This window comes from Hippopotamus amphibius, chromosome 7 (genome assembly GCF_030028045.1).
Source record: "Hippopotamus amphibius kiboko isolate mHipAmp2 chromosome 7, mHipAmp2.hap2, whole genome shotgun sequence".
NCBI classification, from domain to species: Eukaryota; Metazoa; Chordata; class Mammalia; order Artiodactyla; family Hippopotamidae; genus Hippopotamus; species Hippopotamus amphibius.
The window spans coordinates 122,215,638-122,233,348 of NC_080192.1; positions in this window are offsets into that span (position 1 = coordinate 122,215,638).

Below are 17,711 nucleotides of genomic sequence, written 5' to 3' on the forward strand. Positions count from 1 at the left end.
TTGAAAATATAAATATATGTTTGTAAAAAGAAATAGTATTTCCTTTTCTTACTCAATTGGGCCTTTTAGAGTAAAGAATAACTCATGGCTTACCATTAAAAATATCCTCTTTGCTTTTGAGATAAGGACATTCTTTTGATGGCAGAAACCATTTTAAAAAGCCATAATCATTTTGTTAATTTTACCTGTTTTATTAGATTTTCCAACTGGCATTTACCATTCTAAAATGTTCGAACTTGAAGACAGTTTAACATACTTTTATTTATCATTAAAGATTTTAAGTTCTGTCTTGAAAGTTGTAAGTGTTCGTCTCTTTGCTTTATGCTGTTAAATATATTTAGTATATAGAGGAGTTTCCTATTAGAAATAAAATTGTCAAGGTTTCATATCTTAAAATATCTTAGAATGTATTAACGCATCCCTTAGCATTTGCTTTAATCTGTTTTCTAGCCTCAGACTCCACAGTATACTTAATATGTTTCATTCTTTTGACAAATATAATTTTTGATTTATTTGTATGGTTAGTAGGTTGCTTTTCATATGTGATTTTCATGTGATTACTTTTCATATGTGATCATATAAGAAAACAAATGATACATTTCTTCACCATGCACTTTATTTTCTGCTTCAAGCTAGAACTTTCTTTCACATTATAAACCCATAAGAGAATTGCTTTTTAGTTTCTTTACCATATATTAAGTTCTCTAGAAAGGATATTTCAAACAATTGATTAGTTTTGTTATATTAAAGTTTTTGGGTTTGTAAAGAGTGTTGATTTTACACACATTGTTAACTTGTAGAAAATAATGACTTACTGGCATAGGGAATGTGGGAATTTTTTTGAGAAACAAAATTTTTAGGACAGAATTTTTGACATATGAACTCTTAAAATATTGTCTCTTAAGCAGACAGTACCTTTTGTCAGTGCTTTGTTTCCTCCTCTACCAGGAACTAGAACAGGATGTCAACATTCTCTGTGAAAATTATCAGAGGTATGCCATTATCATTTTCATTTCATGCTCTCGTTCCAAACTGAGCTAGTGTCTGCTAGGTTTGAGGGCTGGCCACCCCCAAAATACACCACAATGGCATATTGATTATTTTGAATTAAAGTTACTTAAGAAAAGGGCAATGCAAGAGGGAGACTCTGACCCTCATTTCTGTCTCACTGGAAACAAGAAATAAGTCTCATGTGAAAAGTACACTCCCTGCACCTGGAGATAGAAGGACCAATATAGGGAATTCAGGTTGAGAAGCCTACATAAACAAATCTTGTTACTTCTTTAGTTTATTCTACCCCAAGCCCAAACTCTGTTTCAGGTTTTCACAGTTAATTGCCTAAAGCCTAAATTTCTTTGTCCTTTTAATTCCTCACAGTTTTTTTTTTTTTTGTCTAAAAAGTATAAAAGGTGCCTCCTTTGGCTAGGTTCCATTTCTATGAGACCTCAGGGTGCACAAATTAAAATCTGTTTCTTTTTCTCCTGTTAATCTGTCGTGTCAATTTTATTAGTCCACAAGAATTTATGAGGGGGAGAGTTGGAAATTTCTTCCTCTTCAATACCTCCTACTGGAATAAAGTTAGATAAATTCGTGCTGAGGGAAAGCATTTAAAATTGTTTCTATGTGGGGGTTAAGGTTGCTGACACTCCATGCAGTTGGAAATTCACCTATAGTCATCCTTTGGTATCCGCGGAGGGTTGGTTCTAGGACCTGTGTGCATACCAAAATCCAAGAATGCTCAAGTTCCATACTTGGGCCTCAGTAACCACAGTTCTGCATCGTGCATTCAACAGACTACAGATTGTGTAGTACTGTATTTATTGAAAAAAATCCACATTTGATTGGACCTGTGCCGTTCAAAGCTGTGTTCAAACGTCAACTACGTACTTAAATGTTTTTCCACTGCACAAATCATACTCTTACACCTAGATTTTTTTTAGGTTGTGCCCATCTTACCTTTTTGGATATTTTATTTGCCTATGTTATAGCCTTTTGAAAATAGATTTTAAATGTGTGTGCATTACTTTATCATCTCCCCCTTAGGTAATTTGGATGGTATTTGATTCAGTTGTTTTTTCTTTAACAGAGAGCACTATTACGTTAAATTAAAAAATACATTAGTCACAGGGTAGCTAATGTTATGTAAAACTCTTTTTCCCCTGATTTTCTTGTTTCTCTCATTCCTCACTAATAAGATTATAGTCACTAGAAATGCTGTGTGTTTTTCAGTGCTACATTTCCACATTTGTATACGGTAATGTATTCCTAGGGTTCAAATCACTGATTGAAACAGGTATGCATGTCAGTGTTTGAACTCATACACCTTGGGTGCTTTGAGTCACTTGCAAAATTACATTGCTAAAGACATTGCACAAACATAACTGTTGGCGTGAGAACTTCCGTAGTAAATCATTCACTGCCCACTAAATATAAATGAAGAAGCCTATGGTGGAAGTAGAAAAATTAACGTTCCCTAGGAATTTGAGGGGAAATCTTGGGGGAAAATCTCTGAAAATTATCAGTATTTGTTATGTTATTATACTTTCCTCAGGAAGAAGAGAAACCTGCAGTTCAGTTCAATAAACACTTGAATGCCTGCTCTACTCCAAGCACTATGTTGGGTATTTGAAGCACAAAGATAAGTCAGAAAGTCCCTGCCTTGAAAATGTCCAGTGGCAGAGTCAGAAACAAATCGTACCATGCTACAATAAAAACTGAACGTTATAGCAGGGTACTAGGCTAGCACAGTGTTCAGAATTACTCATGTGAGGTGGAAATTGGCAGGAAAATTTGGAAAGGTTGTAGGAGCCAGGTACTAGCACTACATACTTTCCTAAGTAACTTGGACCTAATTTATGTTCCTTAGTATGCGAAGGTTTGTTGTGTGGTCAGTTTTGGATTCTATATAAAACACTGGCTAAAAAAGTAGAGAGTAGATTTAAGAAGGGGAGGGGAGCAAAGATTAGAAGCACAAATTTAGAGCTTAAACTAATGTATAATAATAGGGATAGAGAAAGGACAAATTCAGGAAATATTTAGGAGGTAAAATTATAGGACTTTATTGGTTAGAGTGAGAATAATATGACAGTTTTTTGTGTGTGTGATTGGATGACAATACCATTAATTGTAATCAGAATATAAGAAGTGGAAAAGGTATATTCAGAGGTGAGGATGGGGGGGGGGTGGTGATTTCAATCTGAAACTCAAGAAGATGCCTGGAGATAGAGATTTGGGAATGATCAGCATCCAGTGATGTTTGCATTGGTACATTCAATAGAATAATGATTCTGTATTAGATCACTCAAGAGGGAGAAAAGAGCACTGGACTGGACTTCCCTGGTGGCGCAGTGGTTAAGAATCTGCCTGCCCATGCAGGGGACACAGGTTTGAGCCCTGTTCCAGGAAGATCCCACATGCCACGGAGTGACTAAGCTCGTGTGCCACAACTACTGAGCCTGCGCTCCAGAGCCCGCGAGCCACAACAAGAGAAGCCACTGCAATGAGAAGCCCACACACCACAAAGAAGTATAGCCCCTGCTGGCCACAACTAGAGAAAGCCTGCACACAGCAATGAAGACCCAATGCACACACACCCCCGGCCCCAAAAAAGAACATTGGACTAAGGAAGGAATTGGAGAATAAGCATTTAAGGGATGATGGAGAGGGGGTCACAGAAGTAAAAGGAAACCAGAGCAGTTGGCGTGGTCTTCACCAAGGGCAATGTGGTACTACTGTTACCCCCATTCCATATGTAAGGAGAGTGAAGCCCAGGATGGTTGAGTAGATGGCCCACATCCATGTAGCTGGTAAGCAGGGGAGCTGGAATCAAACCCAGGCCATCTGGCTTCAGAGCTCAGTAACCAGCAATTCAAGATGCTACAGAGATTCAACAAACCAGGGCTTTAAAATATCCACTACATCTCCCGACCTTTTCAAGAGCACTTTCAGGATAAATACTGAAGCCAATTTTCTGGAGTTTGAGGAAAGAATGAGAGGCAAGAAAGTAAGTTTAGACTAGTTCTGGAAGTTTCACTGAGATGGGAAGGACAGAGTAAATACAAAACTTAGTGGGATGAAATGTATTCTGAAAGGTTACAAAAAGCCAAGGAGGTTTTCAAGAAAATGTAGTCATTGAATATCTTTAAAAACCCAAGTGTCAACTTCAGAATTCTTTAGGAATTCAAAGTAAAACTATCTAGCCTTCACTGTATCTTAATGCTATTTTTTATGAGGCATTTACAAGATGGTTAGGAATTATCAAGTTTTCTTAAAGTATAAAAGTACCATCAAATCCTCAGAACAGATAGGTTTACTCCTAGTTATAGAGCTTCCACCACTTACCAAGGTCTTAGCCAACACCATCTCTAATGTCTCCTAAGGTTTACCTGCTTCAGAATCCTTTCTTTCTCAATAGAGACCAGTTGTGTGGTGTAGAAAACCAATCCCAAGTCAACTACACTAATGTGAAACTACAGAGAAATTTGTTTCATTTTAACTAGTCCTCAATTATCAGAAATTAATGAAAAAAAAATTGAATGAAACGAGAAAATAAACCCTAACCCAAAGGTAAGAGTGAGGGCTATTTTATAATCTTATTGACAATGATGATGACCTATAACAGTTTAAAATCTTTTAAGGCTGCTATCAGTTAACTTCTTACCCAGTTATTGAAGCGCTCACTATGGAAAAACAAAAGCAGTAGAAAGCCTCCCCTAGAGGCACTTGCTCTGTAACAAACTAGGGCAATGAAATGTGTACCTGTATTAAAATTCGAAAGCAGTGGCCAGTGGCAAGAAATACTTGCCTAACGATTCATTTAGAGCACCTGGAGACAGGTGATCTGGATTCAGAACTCTGGTGCACTAGCTCTGTGAACTTAAGCAAGTTATTTAACCTACCTAAACCATAAATAATCTTCCAGTCTGGAAAATCTGGATAACAATTCCCACCTGATAATCTGCGTAAAGTGCCTACCACGGTGTATGATACGTGATATGCACTCAGTGTTTAGCAATTATCAGTACAGAGGTAATTAATACTCAGGAACACTTTAAACAGAACCTAAGGGAGAATATCTCATTTCCCTCCCTGGTTCAAGTTTGGAACGATGTTGTAAAGAAGTGCATAGCATTCAGTTCTCTTTTCTACAACTTCAAAACAGCCTAAAATATCCCAAATGCCCACACATACAGAATCTATGATGGACAGTCCGCTATGCATTCTTTTGCTTTTTAGGTTTTTTTTTTTTTTTTTTGGGCGGGGGGGGAGTTGTTGTTGATTTGGTCTAAGATGAGAATCTTTTCCAATATATTTAGCGTGTGTAGAACAGAGCAGCCTTGTAACAGCATCATCAAGGACAACCAAGGGAGTGAGTTGAAGATTAGGAGACTCCTTGCTCATAGAATCATATTACAGAATTCTTTTTATATTGCTTTTGAATGTTCCCTCTAGGTGAGCATCTTCTCTTGTTTGTTTCCATCAAAATCAAGCTGAAATAAGAAGGTGGGTTGATGTCTGTGGTTTAGCATAAAGTTTTACCAAAATGGAATAAGCAAGAATACACAGTCATTGCAAGGGATATGCCGCTTGAATGGATTGCTTTAAGCAAAGGAATACATTTTCAATCCTCATCTTCCACAAGCACTCTTTCCCAAAACTAGCTGAGAAAATAAGTTTTCCCACTTTGCAAAAATAAAAATAAAAAATCCCAAAATACACCCCACATCTTCCTCTTATGAATTGCCCCAGAGTATATAAAACCCTCTGGATACCAATCACAGAAATCATTCAAAATACTGGGTCAAGGAGGCCTTCTTTAAAATGCATTCAAAGCATTCTAGTCATTCAAATCCCTTTTACTTATTTTTCCTTAAGGATCAAATTGGCCTGTTTAGGGACACTCTGAGTTCAGAGCAACCAAAAGAGTATTGGTTAATTATATGGATTCTTTTAAATATATAACTAGACTATTTTACAAAAAACAATCTATTAAGACATATTGGATTAAGGGACTTCCCTGGTGGTCCAGTGGTAAGGAATCTGCCTTCCAATGCAGGGGACGTTGGTTCGATCCCTGGTCAGGGAACTAAGATCCCACATGCCACAGGGCAACTAAGCCCGCACACCACAAATAGCCTGCGTGCCACAAACTACAGAGCCTACGTGCTCTGGAACCTGTGTGCCACACTACAGAAGCCCACACACCCTGGAGCCTACACACCACAAGTAGAGAGAAGCCCATGTGTTGCAACGAAGAGCCCACATGCCTCAACGAAGATCCCTCGTGCCACAACTAAGACCCGATGCAGCCAAAAATAACTAAATAAAAAATAAAACAATTAAGGAATAGAAAAAAAAATTTTTTAAAACATTGGATTAAAACTCATGTATAAAATGTTAAATGACTTCTTTCAAATTCAGGGGTCTTTATGCCTTAAATAAGATAGTTTGTTAGAACTAATTTTATCAAATTATGCCATGAGATATGTATTCTGATCATAGTCAAACCTCATTTCATTTTACTGAAAACAATAAACATTTCAATTTATGATAAAACATTTTGAATATAAATTTAAAAATGTGCAGGTGAGCAGAAAGGCTTAAAGACCACTAACTGATAAATGTCTTCCTGTGTGTTTGAGGAATACTTCTTTACTAACGCATCAACCTGGACCAGAGAGATCTCTTCCTGTGTATTATACACCAGACTAGCCCCTTTTTGAAAATATAATCTCTACTATCTTTGGAGTATATAGAACACTACCTCTGAAGTCATTTTAGCTGTGGGGAAAATAAGAGTGATTGTGTGATGTACTGGAAAGAGGCCTACATTAGGAGCTGAAAAAATTTGTTCTTATACCAGTTCTGCTAATAACTAATTCTATGATTTTTCTATTTCATTAAGTGATTATTAAGAGCATTACTATGCATTCCTCTGTATCATTCTTAGAGAGGAATTTGCTGCAAGGGGGCATTTGTCACCCTTGTTCACCTTGCCTCAATTTACTCCTCTGTGACACAGACCCTAAGGAGGGTCCATACCATTCTTTTATTATTATTATTATTTAATTTTTGAATAGGAAATACATGCATCAAAATTCAAAATGTAGAAAAAAGTTACTCAAAGAAACCTCCTCACTTTTGCCCCTCAGTCACACAGTTCTACTGTCACAGACATCTAATTTGTTAGGGGTGTGTGTGTGTGTTATGTGTATGTTAGTGTCCTCTTTCAGAGATATTTTAAACATATAAAGAGATTAAATATTTTATATTCATTCTTTTCCCCCATTTGTACACAAATGATGGCATGTAATACAGAACGTTTTTCAACTTGATTTTTGTTTAATATTTATTTTGGAGACGTTTCCATATCAATTCATAGAGTTTTTTTTGTTAACTTCTGAATGGTATTACATTATGTGAATATAACCATTTGTTTAACCAAGTCTTTATTAATGGATACTGGATTATTTCCAGTTGTTTCCTATCCCATACAATACTGTTATGAAAAATCATGTTCACTTTGTATTTCTCTTATGTCCAAGTATATCTCAAGAGGTCACAAGCAAGAGCCTGGATTCTGGAGATATACTGCTGGGGTTTGAACCCTGGCTCCACCACTTACTAGCTGTGTATCCTTGAGCATGGTACTTAACTTCTCTGTGCCTCAGGTTTCTTGTCAGTAAGAACTCAGGTTATTGCTAAGATTCAATGAATCACCCTATGTAAACTACTTGGAAAAGTGTCTGACACACTTACAGTAACCACTGTAAGTATTAGTTGCTGCTACTATTCTTACTGGTATTCTTATCACTATCTTTAGGATAAATTCCTAGACATGGAATTAGTAAGTCAAAAAGAAAATACAATTCTAAGTTTTTGATTGATATTGCCAAAAATGGTCTTCCATCAAGATTCCACAAAGTAACATTGCCAGCTGTGATGTGTGAATAGAACGTCTATCTCCCCACATTCATGCCAAGAAAATATTTGAAATTTTTGAATGATGAGTGAAAACTGTTATCACAGAGTAGTTTTAAGTTACATTTCATTTTGGTGAGGAGGATAACCCAATTTCATGAGTCCTTTGGATTTCTTTTGGTGTGAATTATCCATTCCTTTGCCCATTTTATTTGAAACCAGGATGTTGAATTTGTCTTATGAATTTGTAGCTCCTTATATATCAGTCAGCTCTGTTAGTGATATGACTTCAGATGTTCTAAAATATTTTTTGCTTATCTTTTTACCTAGCTTTTGATGGGATGAGTCACTCAGATTTTTAATTTATTTTTTACTTAGCTGATTTTATCAATCTCTTTTAAGGCTTCTGGGTACTGTGTCCTATTTAGAAAGGCATTCCTTATCCAAGATAATAATTAAAATAATTATTCCATAGTTTATAATATGATTTAATTTTTTCCATTTAAATCTTTCATTCATTTGGAAATTATTGTAGTGTAAGTTTTGAGCTATAAATCCAAATTTATGTTAGTTGCTACCCAGTTGTCTCAAATTATTTTATTGAGTAATATTTTTTTCTGAAATGGTATCAGATGGCCACTTTATCATATACTTAATTTACCATATTGCTTCTTCTATTGATATTTCTGGACATGTTATACTATTTCCATCGATTCATACCCTTGTAATAAACTTTTACTTTATGTTTTAATATATGATGAGGTTAATTAGTACTCATTGTTCTTTTTCAGATATTTCCTAACTATTCATGTTTGCTTTTTCCTCCTGTGAACTTTAAAATCAATCTACAAATGCAAAAAAAATTTCTCTTTGTGTTTTTTGCAGTTCACAGTAAGAAATTCAAAGGTTCAGTTGAAGAAAACTGAAATCTTCACGATGTTTTCTTCCTCTCCAAGAACTTGATGCCTTTCCATTCATTTCGATTTTCTTCTGTGTCTCTCAGCAGCATTTTAAAGTTTAGCTTGCTTGTTGCTTATGAAGTTTATTCCTTGATATCTTAACTAATGTTGTCACATACATGAGCCTTTTATCTTCTGATTACTGTCTGTATTTATGACAGTTATTTCTGTTAACTTAATGCCCAACTACCTTATTGGTTTTTCTTTTTGTTTCTAGTAAGTTTTCAGTTGATTCTCCTGAGTTTCTCAGTGTAGTCACTTCATAGTAATTATTTTGCCTACTTTAAAATATTTATAGCCTGTTTTCTTTTTTATCTTCTGTATTTCCTAACAGCTCTCAAAGGCAATCTTAGATAATAATGATGAGAGGTCTTCTTATTTTAGACAAGTCTTTCAGTAACAATGCTTACAGTGTTTTCTAACTTGCTGGTTTTGGGGTTGAGATAGATACATTTTAATCGCATTTAGAAGTTTTCATCTATTTGTTTAATCTGCTTTTATTTTCAAGAGTTTTTAAATCAAAATGTGTGTGGAATTTTATCAAATGTTTATTTAGTATTTATTAAGATGATCATATAATTTTCTTCTTTGGATTGTATGAACATAATCACATATTCGTAGGTAAATGAATACTGAACCATTCTTAAATTCCTAGTATGAACCTTCATATTTTGCACTGTACTTAAAATATTTCAGGTTTGCCTTGATTTTCATAAAAGAGATTACAGTTTTCTTATTTGGGGCAATTCTTATTGGGTTTTGGTGTCAATTTTATGTCTGATTTATTTTAAAGATTTTAGAAGTCTATTGTGTTCTAGAACAATGTAAGTACACTGAATTAATCTATACTGTAAAAGTTTGATAAAATTTTCTAGTAGAACTCTCTTGAGTCTGTTGATAACTTTGGATGGTAGCTCTCCAACCACCCCACTTTTTTATTCTTAAGTCAGTTTTTGCAGATTGTATTTCCCTATAAATTATCCATTTTAGCTACGTTTTTTTTTCCTTTTTTCGTTCTAGATTTGAGCAAAGTAGCCATTTATTTTTATTATTTTTTGACATTTAAGACTTTAACTTTTCCTCTGAGTAGTGCTTATGCAGAACCTATAGGAAGTATGTATAGTGTTTTCGTGATCATTGTCATAGTCTTCAATTTCAATTTACTTTTTGATTCAAGAATTGTTTGAAAGATTTGGAAGAGGTGGGTTTTGTTTTGTTTTAATTTCTGGATTTTAGAGACTTCATTCTTCTGGCTTTGCCATTAAGTTCTAATTTTATAGCATTATAATAAAGTTTTATCTCTATTATTTCCAAATTTTGGAAATTTACTGATGTTTTCCTTGTGACCTAACATATGGTCAATTTTTGTTATTGTTTCATCAAAGAAGATAAAACTGCAGGCGTAGTCTGTTTTCAGAGGACAGAGTTAATATGTATATGTATCAATTTTTAACATCAGGGTTTAGAGTACAGACTCTGGAGCCAGACTAACAGGATCCAAATCCCAGATTCATTACTAGAATCTTAGGCAAATCACTTATTTTCTCTATGCCTCAGTTTACTCATCTGTAAAATGGCTATAATAACATCTACATCTTAGCATTGTTGCAAGGAATAAATGGATTAATATATGCAAAGCATTTAGAACAGTGTCGAGAATGAAATAAGCACCATATACGTCTTAGCTTTTAAATTATTTAAAGTTACCGTGTTAATTTTCTAGTTCTTCTGGAACAGCACTATCCAAATCAAATATAACACAAGTCTCATATGCAATTTAAATTTTACGGTAGCTATGTTAAGAAAGTGAAAAAAAATGGTAAAGTTATTTTTAATATATTTTATGTAACCCATTATATCAAAATGTTATCATTGCACCATGTAATCAATATACAAAACTTTTTTTTTTATGGCTTTATTTTATTTTATTTTTTTTATTTTTATTTTTTGGGGGGGTACACCAAGTTCAATCATCTGTTTTTCTTCTTCTTTTTTTTTTTTTATTATTTTATTATTTTTTTTGAGGGGGGTACACCAGGTTCAATCAACTGTTTTTATACACATATCCCCGTATTCCCTCCCGCCCTCTACTCCCCCCCCACCCTCTACTCCCCCCCCACCCTCCCTCGAGTCCCCCCCACCCTCCCTATCCCAGTCCTCTAAGGCATCTTCCATCCTCGAGTTGAACTCCCTTTGTTATACAATAACTTCCCACTGGCTATCTATTTTACAGTTGGTAGTATATATATGTCTGTATTACTCTGTTGCTTCATCTCATGTAATCAATATACAAAACTTCTTAATGACATATTTTACCTTCTTTGTTGCACACTGTCTTTGCAATCTGACATGTTTTGTACCTATAGCACACCTCAATTTGGACTTACCACATTTCAAGTGCTCAACAACCACATGTGGTCAGTGGCTACTGTACTAGATGGCACAGCTGTAGCAACTTCTTTTTTGTGTACTTGGTGCTTGGTGTATCATTTGCTGAGTATGGTGAAAATGAATGTCTTTTGCCATTAATATATTTCTGTGTATTTCTCCTTGAATCGCCTTTAGTTCCTATTCTATAAATGCTAATGCTCTGTAATTTGCAGCAAAAATACTCAATTATTAAGTTTTCATTGTGAATTGTATCCTTTAGCATTAAAAAAATCAACCTGCCTTTGTCTCTTTTTGTGCCTTTTGCCTTGAATTTAATTTTGTGTAATATTATGTTTATCACTAGTGTTTTTTCTTTGCATTTGCCTGTTATATCTTTGCCTATTTTGTTTCTTTTTTTAAATTTTTCTTTTATTTTTAAATTTGTTAAAAATTTTTCAACCATCTGAACCACTTATAACTTTTAAAAGTCAGAGAGTTTCTTTGGTTTGGTTCTTGTATTTATTCTAATATTTAGAAAGACGGAGTTTTGTTCCAGTGTTTACATTTATAACTATGTAGGATTGCATTCACCTTGTATTTCTTTAGAAAGAATTACTAAGAAAAGTTATCCAGGACTTCCCCCGTGGTGCAGTGGTTACGAATCCACCTGCCAACGTAGGGGACACAAGTTCGAGCCCTGGTCTGGGAAGATCCCATATGCCGCGGAGCAACTAAGCCCGTGCACCACAACTACTGAGCCTGCACTGTAGAGCCCTGAGCCACAACTACTGAGCCTGAGTGCCACAACTATGGAAGCCAGCATGCCTAGAGCCCGTGCTCCTCAACAAGAGAAGCCACCACAATGAAAAGCATGTACACCGCCACAAAGAGTAGTCCCCACTCACAGCAACTAGAGAAAGCCGGCATGCTCAGCAACGAAGATCCCACACAACCAATAAATAAATAAATAAATAAATTTTTCAAAAAAATTCATCCAAAACCTGGAAATAGGGCAAAAGACGGCTGCATCGTCCTATGGATGTCATTCTAGAGCAGTGTCTAACAGGCCTGTTTAAGGATTAGCTGACTTCCTAGAGCAGCGATTCTCAAGTGCAGTGCTCAACTAACAGCATCAGCACAAGCATCACCTGAGAACTCATTAGAAATGCAAGTTCTCAGGCCCCACTTCAGACAGAAACTCTGTGGATGGGGTCCAGCAACCTGTGCTTGAGCAAGACCTCCACATGATCTGATGCATGGGCAGTGGTTCTCAGACAAGAGCAATTTTGTCCCAAAGAGGACATTTGGAAATATCCGGAGGCATTTTTGGTTGGTACAACTTAAGTGGGGAGACAGAGTGCTACTGGCATCTAGAAGCATATCCTGCAATGCACAGGACAGCCCCTACCCCTTCCCAACAAAAAATTATCCGGATCCAAATGTCAGTAGTGCAGAAACTCTTCTAGGTGAATATAACTTTGTTCGATATACTGTTTATTATGGATTAGGGCCCAAATGCTAACTTAAAGAAAACTTGATAAGATACAAATGATTTTTATCTGATAGAGGTGCAAATTATTTCTGTGCAGCAGAGAAAACAATCCAAAAGTTATGGTTTAATAGCCAAGTAGGATATTTTGTGTAACAAAACTCCCTAAAACTTAGTAGCTTAAAACAATAAGCATTTATTATTATTATGGTTTCTGGGATCAGGAGTTCATTAAGTGGCTTTAGTTCTTAGCTTTGTAACAGTGTTCTTTGTTTCTTCCCAGTAAGAGGTTTCACATTTATCTATCCTTTTTTTTCCTCTCTAGTATGCCCCAGGTTTTGTTTTGTCTTAACTCTTAATTTTGAGTTTTTATCCAAAATTTGTAGGAAGTTTCTGTAGGGAAGAAGCCAGGATAATATCCAGGCCAGGTGAAATTTGTCTTATGATCCTAGGTTTTGCATGTAGCTTCATTTAGCAAAGGCTAATTGGCAGGGATTGGCAACTGTGGGATGTTTTGTTTTTCCCAATCTCAAAGACTCTCTGCTATCTTAGAGAGAGATCACTTCTTAAAAATATTCCTTTTCTGTGCTCCTTCTCTACTGCTTCTCAGAACCAGACCAGATCCAGGAAGCTCCTGCCACCTGCTGGTATACATTCCTTCTGTTTTAAACAATGGATTGAGGATTTGCACTTCAGGCTGTGCTGAGAAGAGTATTTGTCACTGCCTGCTGTCTGTTCTTTTGTTTATATTGCAGCTGCTGAATCCCTCTTTATTATAGCAACTTCTCTTCATGTACTCCTGCAAGCCTCTCTGATCAATCTCTGATGTTTTTGGTTATCTTTCCTCTGTTGAGCCTAGGATTTTAGATCTCTTCTTGTTTCTATGTAAATGGAGCTTGTATTTTTGTTTATTTTTATTCTCATTGTTGCTTTTTAAATGAATTCCAGCAAGAGAAATAGTAATGATTTTTTCACAACTTTTTAAAACTACAAACCTTCAGAAAAGCTTTAAAAGTAATACAACAAATATCCTTATCAGTTTGTCATACCAGCATTTCCTGATTGGCAAACTTATGCTTTAGTCTTCCTCTCTTAAGAAAGCAAAGGTAGGTAAACTTAGACCTGCCCAGCAATTAATGTTCTAATATTTTATGCTATTTGAAATGACCCAGATAGTCAACGAATTCTCTTCATTTAACTTAGTTTAGTTTCAAGTTATGAAAATCTAGAGAAACTATTTTAGTTAGACATTCCCAAAACAATTATTCCTATAGAGTTCATCTGAAACTCTCACCTCATTTACCGCTATTTACTTAAAAGCTTTGTCATATTGTTATTTTTCTTGCTGATGAAATTTGTACCAGGAAAAATAAGGTTTTATTTGACTTCTAGTAAACCTAGGTACAATAAATGTATGATACCTAAATTGATGACTCTAAAGACATATCTGTATTAATCAAGCCAACAAACAACTTTAATATCAGATATTAATTCAATACTGATTATATCCTAGATAATGTGAACCCAAAAGTCATTCTGGCCAATGTCTTTTATATTTGAGAATTTATATAAGCACTTAATTTCCTTTAAGCTAATTAAATAGAGGTCTTTTACAAATTAATTTTGGCAGTGCCATGTACTTATAATTCACATACAAGTTTGGTCTTGGGGTTTTACATATATCAACAACATAGGAGACCATAAATGACATAATTAACCCAGAAAGAGTAGCAGTACATGGTGCATAGGGCCCCAAGATAACCCTGCTTAAACCCCTTGTGAGATCCTAACAGGTACCATGGCCACATATTGTTGCAATAAAATATTGTCTTCCTCTCACCCATGGGTTCACAGTATAATCTCATCACTTTATCCAAAGTGTGGTTCACAGGTCTTTAGGGATAACTGAAACATTCCCCATTTTTAAAGACAGAAATTTAAGCCAAGCAAAACACAAACTATACACACAAATGCTAGCATCCAAAGAAACAAATGAACCATTCACATATCAGGTAATGTCTGACAATCCTTTCCTCTCTCCAACCCCACTCAAATACAAAATAAATTGGCTTATTCCAGAGAAAAAGCCCAAACAGAGAAGAAATAAAGTCCTGACTGCACACACCAAAGCAACTTACCCTACTGTATGGAGCCTATCAGCTCCCAAATGTTGATTCCTTTCTCCAACTACCCAGCACTGGACCAGCCGGTGCCACTTTAGGGACTTTTGAAGGGAAGACCCACAGGACAAGTGGTCCCAGCAGCTGCTAGGGCCTTACCTGAAAAATTCCCCAACCAGGGCCATCTAGCCACCAGTAGCAAGGTTCCCGGCCGACTGCTTAAAAATTTGTTACCAAATCCAAGCTCATACGGCTTATCACATGACAGAACAATAAATTGAGAGATGAGTTGCTGGAGTAGCTACTTCATTCAGAAAGATGGTAGACTTGTATTCCAAAGAATCATCTTACCTGAGTCAGAATTCAGGCTTCTTTTATACTCAAAGGGGAAGGAGTAAAGTCAAACATTTCCTGGTTCTGGTCAGCCTCCGGAGGTGTTCATTTCTTCCTGCCTGCAGTCATTCACAGATGGGCCTAGTTAGGATGTTTCCTGTGAGCTAAACAAAGGTATTTTAGCTTAATGCTCATTACCTGGCAGGCAGGTTTCCCCACGGTAGGCCATTAAGTATAATTTAAGCTTATAGGCAACATTCCTTTAGTGATTAACTTGTAATAGAATACAGAGGTTCTTCCCTATTACATATCCTCTACCTAAATTTAATAATTGTTAACATCTTGCCACATTTGCTTTATCACTCTACACGAAAACTTTCTTTCCTTTTTTCTTTTTTTTTTACTGAACCATTTCAAAGAAAATTGCAGGTATTGATACTTCATCCTTAACTACTTCAGCAGGTATCTCCTAAAAATAAATTCTCCTGCATAACCACAAAATCACTATCACACTGCAGTGAATTAACATTCAATCCATACTTCATTTAATATACAGTTCACATGTAAATTTCCCCAGTTGCCCTCCAAAAATGTATGCTTTATTTATTTTTTGGTCCAGAATCCAATCAAGGTTTACAACACTGCATTCTGTTGTTGTGTGTTTTTCATTTGTTTTCTTAATAAATTTATTTATTTATTTATTGGCTGCATTGGGTCTTCATTGCTGCACACAGGCTTTCTGTAGTTGTGGCAAGTGGGGGCCACTCTTCATGGTGGTGCACGGGCTTCTCATTGTGGTAGCTTCTCTTGTTGTGGAGCACAGGGTCTAGGCACTCGGGCTTCAATAGTTGTGGGACACGGGCTCAATAGTTGTGGGTAATGGGCTCTAGAGTGCAGGCTCAATAGTTGTGGCATACGGGCTTAGTTGCTCTGTGGCATGTTGGATCTTCCTGGAGCAGGAATCAAACCCATGTCCCCTGCATTGGCAGGCAGATTCTTAACCACTGAGCCACCTCAGAAGTTCTGTTGTTGTGTTTTGTTTGATCCATAACTGCTCCTTCCCTCCTTTTTCTTTCTTTTCTTTTCTTTTTTTTTTTTTTTTTGAGACATTTTATTTTGAAGCCTTCAGGTCAACTGCCTTATAGAATGCCCCATGTGATGCTTTCCTTATGCAATTATGTATAAACTGCAAGTCACTTAGATTCTGAATAGATGTGAATTCCAATGTGCTTGCCATTAACATTTCAAAAAGAGAATAAATATTTTTGTTTGAGGTCTGACTACTCTCTAAACTTCAGCAAGCAAGTTTTGGATGAAGCATGGAGGAAGCCATTTCTTGATGAGCCTTAAATTCCAAGTAGTTTCCTATCATTACCACCTTCAATAATTATAAAATTCATTCTAGTTGTCAAATAAATGGAGTACTTTTTATTTGAAAGTTAATTTTTATTTTCCTCTTGTCTCCCTGTAGTAGTAAAATATACTTTGACCTATCTTTCTCTAAGCTGATTTACATTTTACCCATTTGCATTCTTAATCTTGCCTACCTATCTTCAGAGTGAGAATAGCCAATGTTAGAAAATAGAGCAGAAAACTGACCCTACACACACACAGTGCCAGGAGTAAGAATAACCCCTGTGAATGAATATTTCTTTGTTTAATTCTTCTCAGACACAAAATCCAGTTAAATGTTGGATTTAGAGCCTCCAAAGAACACAGCCATGTAAACATGTAGTCTGAAGACAATTTTACAGAAGAACCCCATTTAACTGTAAAATAATATTAACTTATAAGGTCTTTACAAAGTACTTTTACATGTATTATTAAACTTGATCTTAAATTTATTTACTTATTTATTTATTGGCTGTGTTGTGTCTTTGTTGCTGCACACGGACTTTAGCTGCTGTGAGCAGGGGCTTCTCTTCCTTGCAGTGCGTGTGCTTCTCATTGCCGTGGCTTCTCTTATTGTGGAGCACAGGCTCTAGGTGCTTGGGCTTCAGTAGTTGTGGCACGTGGGCTCAATAGTTGTGGCTCGTGGGCTCTAGAGTGCAGGCTCAGTAGTTATGGCTCATGGGCTTAGTTGCTCCGCGGCATGTGGGATCTTCCCAGACCAGGGCTCAAACCCGTGTCCTCTGCATTGGTAGGCCAATTCTTAACCACTGTGCCACCAGGGAAGTCCCTAGACTTGTTCTTTACAACAACTCTATAAGGTAGTTGAGGAAGGTGGTAAAATATCTCCTTTTCAAATGTGAACATGGAGGCTCAAATTGATGTACAGGAATTGCCCAGGGTCTCATGACTACAACTGGCAGAGATGGGATTTAAATCTGGCTGTGAACTGCATGCCAAAGGTGTGCTGTAGGAATCCCATTTGACTGAATTTACCTTCGCAGTCAAAAATCAAAGTATTTATCTTAGGGATGCTTAAGTTTCTTGCCATCAATAACAGTTTGGCACTTCCTTCTGTAGGAGTCCTGCCTTCATTGGTAAATAGCAGACTTCTTAGACTTTCAGAGAGAC